The following is a 12923-nucleotide window of genomic DNA, read 5'->3' on the forward strand; positions in this document are numbered from 1 at the left end:
GATAAGAGAAAAGAAGAGAAAAGACAAAAGATAAATGAAGAGAAAAGAGATAAGAGAAAAGAAGAGAAAAGAGAAAAGAAGAGCAAAGAAGAGAAATGAGAAAAGAAGAGAATTAGAAAAGGAAAGAAGAGAAAAGAAGAGCAAACAAGAGAAATGAGAAAAGAAGAGAAATGAAGAGAAAAGAAGAGAAAAGAGAAAAGAAGTGAAAAGAAGAGAAAAGAGAAAAGAAGAGAAAGGAAGCAAAAAGAATTAAAAGAGAAAAGAGAAAAGAAAAGAAGAGAAAGGAGTAAAGAGAAAAGAAGAGAACAGAAGAGAAAAGAAGAAAAAGGAGAAAAGAGTAAAGAAGAGAACAGAAGACAAAAGAAGAGAAAAGAGAACATCAGAGAAAAAGGAAAAGAGAAAAGACGAGAACAGAAGAGAAAAGAAAAGAGTATAGAAGAGAAAAGAGAAAAGAGAAAAGAAGAGAAAAGAAGAGACAAGAGAAAAGAAGAGAACAGAAGAGAAAAGAAGAGAAAAGAAGAGAAAAGTGAAAAGAAGAGAACAGAAGAGAAAGGAGATAAGAGAACACAGAAAAGAAGAGAAACGAAAAGAAAACAGGAGAACAGTGAAAAGAAGAGAAAAGGAGCGAACAGAGAGTAAAGACAAAAGAGAAATGCAGTGAAATGAACAGAAAAGAGATAATAGCAAAGACAAAAGAAGAGAATAGAAGAAAAAAGAGAAAAGAGAAAAGAAGCGAAAAGAGAAAAGAGAAAAGTAGAGAAAAGAAGAGAATAGAGATACGAGAAAAGGGAAAAGAAGAGAAAAGAGGAAAGAGATAAGAAGAGAAAAGATGAGAAAAGAAAAAAGAGAAAAGAAGTAAAAAGAGAAAAGATAAAAGAGGGGAAAAGACGGCAAAAGAAGAGAAAAGAGGAAAGAAGAGAAAAGACAAAAGAGAAATGAAGAGAAAAGAGATAAGAGAAAAGAAGAGAAAAGAAGAATAAATGCAAAAGAAGAGAAAAGAGAAAAGAGATAAGAAGGGAAAAGAAGAGAAAAGAGAAAAGAGAAAAGTGAAAAGAGAAAAGAGAAAAGAGGAGAAAAGAAGTGTAAAGAAGAGATAAGAGAAAAGAAGAGAAAAGACAAAAGAGAAATGAAGAGAAAAGAGATAAGAGAAAAGAAGAGAAAAGAAGAATAAATGCAAAAGAAGAGAACAGAGAAAAGAAGAGAAAAGAGAAAAGAAGAGAAAAGAGAAAAGAGACAAGTGAAAAGAGAAAAGAGAAAAGAGGAGAAAAGAAGTGTAAAGAAGAGAAAAGAGAAAAGAAGAGAAAAGACAAAAGAGAAATGAAGAGAAAAGAGATAAGAGAAAAGAAGAGAAAAGAAGAATAAATGCAAAAGAAGAGAAAAGAGAAAAGAGATAAGAAGGGAAAAGAAGAGAAAAGAGAAAAGAGAAAAGAGAAAAGAGGAGAAAAGAAGTGTAAAGAAGAGAAAAGAGAAAAGAAGAGAAAAGACAAAAGAGAAATGAAGAGAAAAGAGAAAAGAGAAAAGAAGAGAAAAGAGAAAAGAAGAGCAAACAAGAGAAATGAGAAAAGAAGAGAATTAGAAATGGAAAGAAGAGAAAAGAAGAGCAAACAAGAGAAATGAGAAAAGAAGAGAAAAGAAGAGAAATGAAGAGAAAAGAAGAGAAAAGAGAAAAGAAGAGAAAGGAAGCAAAAAGAATTAAAAGAGAAAAGAGAAAAGAAAAGAAGAGAAAGGAGTAAAGAGAAAAGAAGAGAACAGAAGAGAAAAGAAAAAAAAGGAGAAAAGAGTAAAGAAGAGAACAGAAGACAAAAGAAGAGAAAAGAGAAAATCAGAGAAAAAGGAAAAGAGAAAAGACGAGAACAGAAGAGAAAAGAAAAGAGTATAGAAGAGAAAAGAGAAAAGAGAAAAGAAGAGAAAAGAAGAGACAAGAGAAAAGAAGAGAACAGAAGAGAAAAGAAGAGAAAAGAAGAGAAACGTGAAAAGAAGAGAACAGAAGAGAAAGGAGATAAGAGAACACAGAAAAGAAGAGAAAAGAAAAGAAAACAGGAGAACAGTGAAAAGAAGAGAAAAGGAGCGAACAGAGAGTAAAGACAAAAGAGAAATGCAGTGAAATGAAGAGAAAAGAGATAATAGCAAAGACAAAAGAAGAGAATAGAAGAAAAAAGAGAAAAGAGAAAAGAAGCGAAAAGAGAAAAGAGAAAAGTAGAGAAAAGAAGAGAATAGAGATACGAGAAAAGGGAAAAGAAGAGAAAAGAGGAAAGAGATAAGAAGAGAAAAGATGAGAAAAGAAAAAAGAGAAAAGAAGTAAAAAGAGAAAAGATAAAAGAGGGGAAAAGACGGCAAAAGAAGAGAAAAGAGGAAAGAAGAGAAAAGAGAAAAGAAGAGAAAAGACAAAAGAGAAATGAAGAGAAAAGAGATAAGAGAAAAGAAGAGAAAAGAAGAATAAATGCAAAAGAAGAGAAAAGAGAAAAGAGATAAGAAGGGAAAAGAAGAGAAAAGAGAAAAGAGAAAAGTGAAAAGAGAAAAGAGAAAAGAGGAGAAAAGAAGTGTAAAGAAGAGAAAAGAGAAAAGAAGAGAAAAGACAAAAGAGAAATGAAGAGAAAAGAGATAAGAGAAAAGAAGAGAAAAGAAGAATAAATGCAAAAGAAGAGAAAAGAGAAAAGAGATAAGAAGGGAAAAGAAGAGAAAAGAGAAAAGAGAAAAGAGAAAAGTGAAAAGAGAAAAGAGGAGAAAAGAAGTGTAAAGAAGAGATAAGAGAAAAGAAGAGAAAAGACAAAAGATAAATGAAGAGAAAAGAGATAAGAGAAAAGAAGAGAAAAGAGAAAAGAAGAGCAAACAAGAGAAATGAGAAAAGAAGAGAATTAGAAAAGGAAAGAAGAGAAAAGAAGAGCAAACAAGAGAAATGAGAAAAGAAGAGAAATGAAGTGAAAAGAAGAGAAAAGAGAAAAGAAGTGAAAAGAAGAGAAAAGAGAAAAGAAGAGAAAGGAAGCAAAAAGAATTAAAAGAGAAAAGAGAAAAGAAAAGAAGAGAAAGGAGTAAAGAGAAAAGAAGAGAACAGAAGAGAAAAGAAGAAAAAGGAGAAAAGAGTAAAGAAGAGAACAGAAGACAAAAGAAGAGAAAAGAGAACATCAGAGAAAAAGGAAAAGAGAAAAGACGAGAACAGAAGAGAAAAGAAAAGAGTATAGAAGAGAAAAGAGAAAAGAGAAAAGAAGAGAAAAGAAGAGACAAGAGAAAAGAAGAGAACAGAAGAGAAAAGAAGAGAAAAGAAGAGAAAAGTGAAAAGAAGAGAACAGAAGAGAAAGGAGATAAGAGAACACAGAAAAGAAGAGAAACGAAAAGAAAACAGGAGAACAGTGAAAAGAAGAGAAAAGGAGCGAACAGAGAGTAAAGACAAAAGAGAAATGCAGTGAAATGAAGAGAAAAGAGATAATAGCAAAGACAAAAGAAGAGAATAGAAGAAAAAAGAGAAAAGAGAAAAGAAGCGAAAAGAGAAAAGAGAAAAGTAGAGAAAAGAAGAGAATAGAGATACGAGAAAAGGGAAAAGAAGAGAAAAGAGGAAAGAGATAAGAAGAGAAAAGATGAGAAAAGAAAAAAGAGAAAAGAAGTAAAAAGAGAAAAGATAAAAGAGGGGAAAAGACGGCAAAAGAAGAGAAAAGAGGAAAGAAGAGAAAAGAGAAAAGAAGAGAAAAGACAAAAGAGAAATGAAGAGAAAAGAGATAAGAGAAAAGAAGAGAAAAGAAGAATAAATGCAAAAGAAGAGAAAAGAGAAAAGAGATAAGAAGGGAAAAGAAGAGAAAAGAGAAATGAGAAAAGTGAAAAGAGAAAAGAGAAAAGAGGAGAAAAGAAGTGTAAAGAAGAGAAAAGAGAAAAGAAGAGAAAAGACAAAAGAGAAATGAAGAGAAAAGAGATAAGAGAAAAGAAGAGAAAAGAAGAATAAATGCAAAAGAAGAGAAAAGAGAAAAGAGATAAGAAGGGAAAAGAAGAGAAAAGAGAAAAGAGAAAAGTGAAAACAGAAAAGAGAAAAGAGGAGAAAAGAAGTGTAAAGAAGAGAAAAGAGAAAAGAAGAGAAAAGACAAAAGAGAAATGAAGAGAAAAGAGATAAGAGAAAAGAAGAGAAAAGAAGAATAAATGCAAAAGAAGAGAAAAGAGAAAAGAGATAAGAAGGGAAAAGAAGAGAAAAGAGAAAAGAGAAAAGTGCAAAGAGAAAAGAGAAAAGAGGAGAAAAGAAGTGTAAAGAAGAGATAAGAGAAAAGAAGAGAAAAGACAAAAGATAAATGAAGAGAAAAGAGATAAGAGAAAAGAAGAGAAAAGAAGAATAAATGCAAAAGAAGAGAACAGAGAAAAGAAGAGAAAAGAGAAAAGAAGAGAAAAGAGAAAAGAGACAAGTGAAAAGAGAAAAGAGAAAAGAGGAGAAAAGAAGTGTAAAGAAGAGAAAAGAGAAAAGAAGAGAAAAGACAAAAGAGAAATGAAGAGAAAAGAGATAAGAGAAAAGAAGAGAAAAGAAGAATAAATGCAAAAGAAGAGAAAAGAGAAAAGAGATAAGAAGGGAAAAGAAGAGAAAAGAGAAATGAGAAAAGTGAAAAGAGAAAAGAGAAAAGAGGAGAAAAGAAGTGTAAAGAAGAGAAAAGAGAAAAGAAGAGAAAAGACAAAAGAGAAATGAAGAGAAAAGAGATAAGAGAAAAGAAGAGAAAAGAAGAATAAATGCAAAAGAAGAGAAAAGAGAAAAGAGATAAGAAGGGAAAAGAAGAGAAAAGAGAAAAGAGAAAAGTGAAAACAGAAAAGAGAAAAGAGGAGAAAAGAAGTGTAAAGAAGAGAAAAGAGAAAAGAAGAGAAAAGACAAAAGAGAAATGAAGAGAAAAGAGATAAGAGAAAAGAAGAGAAAAGAAGAATAAATGCAAAAGAAGAGAACAGAGAAAAGAAGAGAAAAGAGAAAAGAAGAGAAAAGAGAAAAGAGACAAGTGAAAAGAGAAAAGAGAAAAGAGGAGAAAAGAAGTGTAAAGAAGAGAAAAGAGAAAAGAAGAGAAAAGACAAAAGAGAAATGAAGAGAAAAGAGATAAGAGAAAAGAAGAGAAAAGAAGAATAAATGCAAAAGAAGAGAACAGAGAAAAGAGATAAGAAGGGAAAAGAAGAGAAAAGAGAAATGAGAAAAGTGAAAAGAGAAAAGAGAAAAGAGGAGAAAAGAAGTGTAAAGAAGAGAAAAGAGAAAAAAGAGAAAAGACAAAAGAGAAATGAAGAGAAAAGAGATAAGAGAAAAGAAGAGAAAAGAAGAATAAATGCAAAAGAAGAGAAAAGAGAAAAGAGATAAGAAGGGAAAAGAAGAGAAAAGAGAAAAGAGAAAAGTGAAAAGAGAAAAGAGAAAAGAGGAGAAAAGAAGTGTAAAGAAGAGAAAAGAGAAAAGAAGAGAAAAGACAAAAGAGAAATGAAGAGAAAAGAGATAAGAGAAAAGAAGAGAAAAGAAGAATAAATGCAAAAGAAGAGAAAAGAGAAAAGAGATAAGAAGGGAAAAGAAGAGAAAAGAGAAAAGAGAAAAGTGAAAACAGAAAAGAGAAAAGAGGAGAAAAGAAGTGTAAAGAAGAGAAAAGAGAAAAGAAGAGAAAAGACAAAAGAGAAATGAAGAGAAAAGAGATAAGAGAAAAGAAGAGAAAAGAAGAATAAATGCAAAAGAAGAGAAAAGAGAAAAGAGATAAGAAGGGAAAAGAAGAGAAAAGAGAAAAGAGAAAAGTGCAAAGAGAAAAGAGAAAAGAGGAGAAAAGAAGTGTAAAGAAGAGATAAGAGAAAAGAAGAGAAAAGACAAAAGATAAATGAAGAGAAAAGAGATAAGAGAAAAGAAGAGAAAAGAAGAATAAATGCAAAAGAAGAGAACAGAGAAAAGAAGAGAAAAGAGAAAAGAAGAGAAAAGAGAAAAGAGACAAGTGAAAAGAGAAAAGAGAAAAGAGGAGAAAAGAAGTGTAAAGAAGAGAAAAGAGAAAAGAAGAGAAAAGACAAAAGAGAAATGAAGAGAAAAGAGATAAGAGAAAAGAAGAGAAAAGAAGAATAAATGCAAAAGAAGAGAAAAGAGAAAAGAGATAAGAAGGGAAAAGAAGAGAAAAGAGAAATGAGAAAAGTGAAAAGAGAAAAGAGAAAAGAGGAGAAAAGAAGTGTAAAGAAGAGAAAAGAGAAAAGAAGAGAAAAGACAAAAGAGAAATGAAGAGAAAAGAGATAAGAGAAAAGAAGAGAAAAGAAGAATAAATGCAAAAGAAGAGAAAAGAGAAAAGAGATAAGAAGGGAAAAGAAGAGAAAAGAGAAAAGAGAAAAGTGAAAACAGAAAAGAGAAAAGAGGAGAAAAGAAGTGTAAAGAAGAGAAAAGAGAAAAGAAGAGAAAAGACAAAAGAGAAATGAAGAGAAAAGAGATAAGAGAAAAGAAGAGAAAAGAAGAATAAATGCAAAAGAAGAGAACAGAGAAAAGAAGAGAAAAGAGAAAAGAAGAGAAAAGAGAAAAGAGACAAGTGAAAAGAGAAAAGAGAAAAGAGGAGAAAAGAAGTGTAAAGAAGAGAAAAGAGAAAAGAAGAGAAAAGACAAAAGAGAAATGAAGAGAAAAGAGATAAGAGAAAAGAAGAGAAAAGAAGAATAAATGCAAAAGAAGAGAACAGAGAAAAGAGATAAGAAGGGAAAAGAAGAGAAAAGAGAAATGAGAAAAGTGAAAAGAGAAAAGAGAAAAGAGGAGAAAAGAAGTGTAAAGAAGAGAAAAGAGAAAAAAGAGAAAAGACAAAAGAGAAATGAAGAGAAAAGAGATAAGAGAAAAGAAGAGAAAAGAAGAATAAATGCAAAAGAAGAGAAAAGAGAAAAGAGATAAGAAGGGAAAAGAAGAGAAAAGAGAAAAGAGAAAAGTGAAAAGAGAAAAGAGAAAAGAGGAGAAAAGAAGTGTAAAGAAGAGAAAAGAGAAAAGAAGAGAAAAGACAAAAGAGAAATGAAGAGAAAAGAGATAAGAGAAAAGAAGAGAAAAGAGAAAAGAAGAGCAAAGAAGAGAAATGAGAAAAGAAGAGAATTAGAAAAGGAAAGAAGAGAAAAGAAGAGCAAACAAGAGAAATGAGAAAAGAAGAGAAATGAAGAGAAAAGAAGAGAAAAGAGAAAAGAAGTGAAAAGAAGAGAAAAGAGAAAAGAAGAGAAAGGAAGCAAAAAGAATTAAAAGAGAAAAGAGAAAAGAAAAGAAGAGAAAGGAGTAAAGAGAAAAGAAGAGAACAGAAGAGAAAAGAAGAAAAAGGAGAAAAGAGTAAAGAAGAGAACAGAAGACAAAAGAAGAGAAAAGAGAACATCAGAGAAAAAGGAAAAGAGAAAAGACGAGAACAGAAGAGAAAAGAAAAGAGTATAGAAGAGAAAAGAGAAAAGAGAAAAGAAGAGAAAAGAAGAGACAAGAGAAAAGAAGAGAACAGAAGAGAAAAGAAGAGAAAAGTGAAAAGAAGAGAACAGAAGAGAAAGGAGATAAGAGAACACAGAAAAGAAGAGAAACGAAAAGAAAACAGGAGAACAGTGAAAAGAAGAGAAAAGGAGCGAACAGAGAGTAAAGACAAAAGAGAAATGCAGTGAAATGAAGAGAAAAGAGATAATAGCAAAGACAAAAGAAGAGAATAGAAGAAAAAAGAGAAAAGAGAAAAGAAGCGAAAAGAGAAAAGAGAAAAGTAGAGAAAAGAAGAGAATAGAGATACGAGAAAAGGGAAAAGAAGAGAAAAGAGGAAAGAGATAAGAAGAGAAAAGATGAGAAAAGAAAAAAGAGAAAAGAAGTAAAAAGAGAAAAGATAAAAGAGGGGAAAAGACGGCAAAAGAAGAGAAAAGAGGAAAGAAGAGAAAAGAGAAAAGAAGAGAAAAGACAAAAGAGAAATGAAGAGAAAAGAGATAAGAGAAAAGAAGAGAAAAGAAGAATAAATGCAAAAGAAGAGAAAAGAGAAAAGAGATAAGAAGGGAAAAGAAGAGAAAAGAGAAATGAGAAAAGTGAAAAGAGAAAAGAGAAAAGAGGAGAAAAGAAGTGTAAAGAAGAGAAAAGAGAAAAGAAGAGAAAAGACAAAAGAGAAATGAAGAGAAAAGAGATAAGAGAAAAGAAGAGAAAAGAAGAATAAATGCAAAAGAAGAGAAAAGAGAAAAGAGATAAGAAGGGAAAAGAATAGAAAAGAGAAAAGAGAAAAGTGAAAACAGAAAAGAGAAAAGAGGAGAAAAGAAGTGTAAAGAAGAGAAAAGAGAAAAGAAGAGAAAAGACAAAAGAGAAATGAAGAGAAAAGAGATAAGAGAAAAGAAGAGAAAAGAAGAATAAATGCAAAAGAAGAGAAAAGAGAAAAGAGATAAGAAGGGAAAAGAAGAGAAAAGAGAAAAGAGAAAAGAGAAAAGTGAAAAGAGAAAAGAGGAGAAAAGAAGTGTAAAGAAGAGATAAGAGAAAAGAAGAGAAAAGACAAAAGATAAATGAAGAGAAAAGAGATAAGAGAAAAGAAGAGAAAAGAGAAAAGAAGAGCAAAGAAGAGAAATGAGAAAAGAAGAGAATTAGAAAAGGAAAGAAGAGAAAAGAAGAGCAAACAAGAGAAATGAGAAAAGAAGAGAAATGAAGAGAAAAGAAGAGAAAAGAGAAAAGAAGTGAAAAGAAGAGAAAAGAGAAAAGAAGAGAAAGGAAGCAAAAAGAATTAAAAGAGAAAAGAGAAAAGAAAAGAAGAGAAAGGAGTAAAGAGAAAAGAAGAGAACAGAAGAGAAAAGAAGAAAAAGGAGAAAAGAGTAAAGAAGAGAACAGAAGACAAAAGAAGAGAAAAGAGAACATCAGAGAAAAAGGAAAAGAGAAAAGACGAGAACAGAAGAGAAAAGAAAAGAGTATAGAAGAGAAAAGAGAAAAGAGAAAAGAAGAGAAAAGAAGAGACAAGAGAAAAGAAGAGAACAGAAGAGAAAAGAAGAGAAAAGAAGAGAAAAGTGAAAAGAAGAGAACAGAAGAGAAAGGAGATAAGAGAACACAGAAAAGAAGAGAAACGAAAAGAAAACAGGAGAACAGTGAAAAGAAGAGAAAAGGAGCGAACAGAGAGTAAAGACAAAAGAGAAATGCAGTGAAATGAAGAGAAAAGAGATAATAGCAAAGACAAAAGAAGAGAATAGAAGAAAAAAGAGAAAAGAGAAAAGAAGAGAAAAGAAGAATAAATGCAAAAGAAGAGAACAGAGAAAAGAAGAGAAAAGAGAAAAGAAGAGAAAAGAGAAAAGAGACAAGTGAAAAGAGAAAAGAGAAAAGAGGAGAAAAGAAGTGTAAAGAAGAGAAAAGAGAAAAGAAGAGAAAAGACAAAAGAGAAATGAAGAGAAAAGAGATAAGAGAAAAGAAGAGAAAAGAAGAATAAATGCAAAAGAAGAGAAAAGAGAAAAGAGATAAGAAGGGAAAAGAAGAGAAAAGAGAAATGAGAAAAGTGAAAAGAGAAAAGAGAAAAGAGGAGAAAAGAAGTGTAAAGAAGAGAAAAGAGAAAAGAAGAGAAAAGACAAAAGAGAAATGAAGAGAAAAGAGATAAGAGAAAAGAAGAGAAAAGAAGAATAAATGCAAAAGAAGAGAAAAGAGAAAAGAGATAAGAAGGGAAAAGAAGAGAAAAGAGAAAAGAGAAAAGTGAAAACAGAAAAGAGAAAAGAGGAGAAAAGAAGTGTAAAGAAGAGAAAAGAGAAAAGAAGAGAAAAGACAAAAGAGAAATGAAGAGAAAAGAGATAAGAGAAAAGAAGAGAAAAGAAGAATAAATGCAAAAGAAGAGAAAAGAGAAAAGAGATAAGAAGGGAAAAGAAGAGAAAAGAGAAAAGAGAAAAGTGCAAAGAGAAAAGAGAAAAGAGGAGAAAAGAAGTGTAAAGAAGAGATAAGAGAAAAGAAGAGAAAAGACAAAAGATAAATGAAGAGAAAAGAGATAAGAGAAAAGAAGAGAAAAGAAGAATAAATGCAAAAGAAGAGAACAGAGAAAAGAAGAGAAAAGAGAAAAGAAGAGAAAAGAGAAAAGAGACAAGTGAAAAGAGAAAAGAGAAAAGAGGAGAAAAGAAGTGTAAAGAAGAGAAAAGAGAAAAGAAGAGAAAAGACAAAAGAGAAATGAAGAGAAAAGAGATAAGAGAAAAGAAGAGAAAAGAAGAATAAATGCAAAAGAAGAGAAAAGAGAAAAGAGATAAGAAGGGAAAAGAAGAGAAAAGAGAAATGAGAAAAGTGAAAAGAGAAAAGAGAAAAGAGGAGAAAAGAAGTGTAAAGAAGAGAAAAGAGAAAAGAAGAGAAAAGACAAAAGAGAAATGAAGAGAAAAGAGATAAGAGAAAAGAAGAGAAAAGAAGAATAAATGCAAAAGAAGAGAAAAGAGAAAAGAGATAAGAAGGGAAAAGAAGAGAAAAGAGAAAAGAGAAAAGTGAAAACAGAAAAGAGAAAAGAGGAGAAAAGAAGTGTAAAGAAGAGAAAAGAGAAAAGAAGAGAAAAGACAAAAGAGAAATGAAGAGAAAAGAGATAAGAGAAAAGAAGAGAAAAGAAGAATAAATGCAAAAGAAGAGAACAGAGAAAAGAAGAGAAAAGAGAAAAGAAGAGAAAAGAGAAAAGAGACAAGTGAAAAGAGAAAAGAGAAAAGAGGAGAAAAGAAGTGTAAAGAAGAGAAAAGAGAAAAGAAGAGAAAAGACAAAAGAGAAATGAAGAGAAAAGAGATAAGAGAAAAGAAGAGAAAAGAAGAATAAATGCAAAAGAAGAGAACAGAGAAAAGAGATAAGAAGGGAAAAGAAGAGAAAAGAGAAATGAGAAAAGTGAAAAGAGAAAAGAGAAAAGAGGAGAAAAGAAGTGTAAAGAAGAGAAAAGAGAAAAAAGAGAAAAGACAAAAGAGAAATGAAGAGAAAAGAGATAAGAGAAAAGAAGAGAAAAGAAGAATAAATGCAAAAGAAGAGAAAAGAGAAAAGAGATAAGAAGGGAAAAGAAGAGAAAAGAGAAAAGAGAAAAGTGAAAAGAGAAAAGAGAAAAGAGGAGAAAAGAAGTGTAAAGAAGAGAAAAGAGAAAAGAAGAGAAAAGACAAAAGAGAAATGAAGAGAAAAGAGATAAGAGAAAAGAAGAGAAAAGAGAAAAGAAGAGAAAAGAGAAAAGAAGTGAAAAGAAGAGAAAAGAGAAAAGAAGAGAAAGGAAGCAAAAAGAATTAAAAGAGAAAAGAGAAAAGAAAAGAAGAGAAAGGAGTAAAGAGAAAAGAAGAGAACAGAAGAGAAAAGAAGAAAAAGGAGAAAAGAGTAAAGAAGAGAACAGAAGACAAAAGAAGAGAAAAGAGAACATCAGAGAAAAAGGAAAAGAGAAAAGACGAGAACAGAAGAGAAAAGAAAAGAGTATAGAAGAGAAAAGAGAAAAGAGAAAAGAAGAGAAAAGAAGAGACAAGAGAAAAGAAGAGAACAGAAGAGAAAAGAAGAGAAAAGAAGAGAAAAGTGAAAAGAAGAGAACAGAAGAGAAAGGAGATAAGAGAACACAGAAAAGAAGAGAAACGAAAAGAAAACAGGAGAACAGTGAAAAGAAGAGAAAAGGAGCGAACAGAGAGTAAAGACAAAAGAGAAATGCAGTGAAATGAAGAGAAAAGAGATAATAGCAAAGACAAAAGAAGAGAATAGAAGAAAAAAGAGAAAAGAGAAAAGAAGCGAAAAGAGAAAAGAGAAAAGTAGAGAAAAGAAGAGAATAGAGATACGAGAAAAGGGAAAAGAAGAGAAAAGAGGAAAGAGATAAGAAGAGAAAAGATGAGAAAAGAAAAAAGAGAAAAGAAGTAAAAAGAGAAAAGATAAAAGAGGGGAAAAGACGGCAAAAGAAGAGAAAAGAGGAAAGAAGAGAAAAGAGAAAAGAAGAGAAAAGACAAAAGAGAAATGAAGAGAAAAGAGATAAGAGAAAAGAAGAGAAAAGAAGAATAAATGCAAAAGAAGAGAAAAGAGAAAAGAGATAAGAAGGGAAAAGAAGAGAAAAGAGAAATGAGAAAAGTGAAAAGAGAAAAGAGAAAAGAGGAGAAAAGAAGTGTAAAGAAGAGAAAAGAGAAAAGAAGAGAAAAGACAAAAGAGAAATGAAGAGAAAAGAGATAAGAGAAAAGAAGAGAAAAGAAGAATAAATGCAAAAGAAGAGAAAAGAGAAAAGAGATAAGAAGGGAAAAGAAGAGAAAAGAGAAAAGAGAAAAGTGAAAACAGAAAAGAGAAAAGAGGAGAAAAGAAGTGTAAAGAAGAGAAAAGAGAAAAGAAGAGAAAAGACAAAAGAGAAATGAAGAGAAAAGAGATAAGAGAAAAGAAGAGAAAAGAAGAATAAATGCAAAAGAAGAGAAAAGAGAAAAGAGATAAGAAGGGAAAAGAAGAGAAAAGAGAAAAGAGAAAAGAGAAAAGTGAAAAGAGAAAAGAGGAGAAAAGAAGTGTAAAGAAGAGATAAGAGAAAAGAAGAGAAAAGACAAAAGATAAATGAAGAGAAAAGAGATAAGAGAAAAGAAGAGAAAAGAGAAAAGAAGAGCAAAGAAGAGAAATGAGAAAAGAAGAGAATTAGAAAAGGAAAGAAGAGAAAAGAAGAGCAAACAAGAGAAATGAGAAAAGAAGAGAAATGAAGAGAAAAGAAGAGAAAAGAGAAAAGAAGTGAAAAGAAGAGAAAAGAGAAAAGAAGAGAAAGGAAGCAAAAAGAATTAAAAGAGAAAAGAGAAAAGAAAAGAAGAGAAAGGAGTAAAGAGAAAAGAAGAGAACAGAAGAGAAAAGAAGAAAAAGGAGAAAAGAGTAAAGAAGAGAACAGAAGACAAAAGAAGAGAAAAGAGAACATCAGAGAAAAAGGAAAAGAGAAAAGACGAGAACAGAAGAGAAAAGAAAAGAGTATAGAAGAGAAAAGAGAAAAGAGAAAAGAAGAGAAAAGAAGAGACAAGAGAAAAGAAGAGAACAGAAGAGAAAAGAAGAGAAAAGAAGAGAAAAGTGAAAAGAAGAGAACAGAAGAGAAAGGAGATAAGAGAACACAGAA

The sequence above is a fragment of the Chiloscyllium punctatum genome, chromosome 39 (assembly GCF_047496795.1).
Source record: "Chiloscyllium punctatum isolate Juve2018m chromosome 39, sChiPun1.3, whole genome shotgun sequence".
Taxonomy (NCBI): domain Eukaryota; kingdom Metazoa; phylum Chordata; class Chondrichthyes; order Orectolobiformes; family Hemiscylliidae; genus Chiloscyllium; species Chiloscyllium punctatum.